Genomic DNA, 1,467 nt, shown 5'->3' on the forward strand with positions numbered 1-1,467 from the left:
ACCTGAGTCCTATTAAGCTAATAGTCGTGGTGGTGGTGGGAGTTGGTGGTGGGGCACGGGGTGAGGTGTCCAGGCTGAAAGAAAGTCACAGTTAACACAGTTCTGTGTCCCCATGCTTTTTCTTTCCATCCTAATTTCTGGGGCACAAATGAAATGGCCTTTGTACATTAGGTGTTCTCCAAACATTAGCTGCTGGCCTTGTATGTAACCAGATGAGGTCAAACTATCTGTTGCCATTTGTTTTCAGCGTTGTCATGACTTGCTCTGCTTCTTTGTGTATTTTCTCTTTCAAATCTAGTGATCCAGTTGATTTACTTAGCTTTGGGGCAGATAGTTTTACCATTGGGACTCTTAGGTCAAGACTTAAAGAAAGTGAGCCTGTTTTTCTACTTTCCTGACTCTGGTTACAAGGGCTGCATTATTTCAATTGAGAGCCTTTTGCAGCTCTTGGATTCTTAACTTCAGTTGTTAATATTGGTCTTTTCAAAATCCTCCCATGAGAGCAAAATCAGGACTCTGTCCCTGGGACAGCAGATAAAAACAACACTCCCTTCTGGGGGAACTGAGCTATTTGGCCTTGGAACTGTGACTGTGAGAAGAGGAAGATGAAAGCATGTAATTTTAGCAAACAGTAAGAACAAAAAGAGGGATTTTTCATTCTTGGGACAATTTGTAGACAACATTCTTTTCTTCAAGAAACAAACATTCAGTTATCAGGATAGAATTTAGAGACAAGAAAGGAGGGGCTCACTTTCTGTTTAATTTAAATGATTTAAAAATGGATGGACACTTTTCTCAGAGAATTTTACGGTTTAAAGAATGTGAATGTTAGGAAGGATTATGATTATCTTTAATCATAAAATGGCTGTAACCATTTTCCAAATCCATACTAGAAAATTGCCCTGTGATACATGATGGGGGATTTCAGAGGCTGGTGAGCTGAGAAGAGTTTGGTTCTGGTACTATATTTTTAAATTTATTTTTTCAGTATAGAAATCATAGTAAGTATAAAAAGGGATATTTGCAGGCTCAAAGTATGAAAGGTTTTTTCACTCCTCTACGAGAAGTCCTCAACCTACATTTTGGTTATACCACTTTGAGCTAATTACTTGGTCACAGCAAATACATAAAGCTTAAGACTAAGACTTTAGAAAAAGAATTTCAAAAAGTTACTATGTAATTCCATTTATTTGACGTTATTGAAATAACAAAATTGTACGGATCAAGAATAGAATGTGGTTGTCATAGGTCAACAATGGGGAGAAGGGAGGGGTGTGACTACAAACGGGTATAATGAAGAAGACTGGTGGTTACAAAATATAAAATATAACAGTCACGCATCCTGATTGTGGCAGTGAATCCATAGATGAATCTGTGTATTTGTAAAATTACATAGAACTATGTACACATGAGTGCATGTAAAACTGTGGAAATCTAAAGAAGCTATGTGATTATACCAATGTTCAT

Source organism: Pteropus vampyrus, unplaced genomic scaffold, assembly GCF_000151845.1.
Source record: "Pteropus vampyrus isolate Shadow unplaced genomic scaffold, Pvam_2.0 Scaffold703, whole genome shotgun sequence".
Taxonomy (NCBI): Eukaryota; Metazoa; Chordata; class Mammalia; order Chiroptera; family Pteropodidae; genus Pteropus; species Pteropus vampyrus.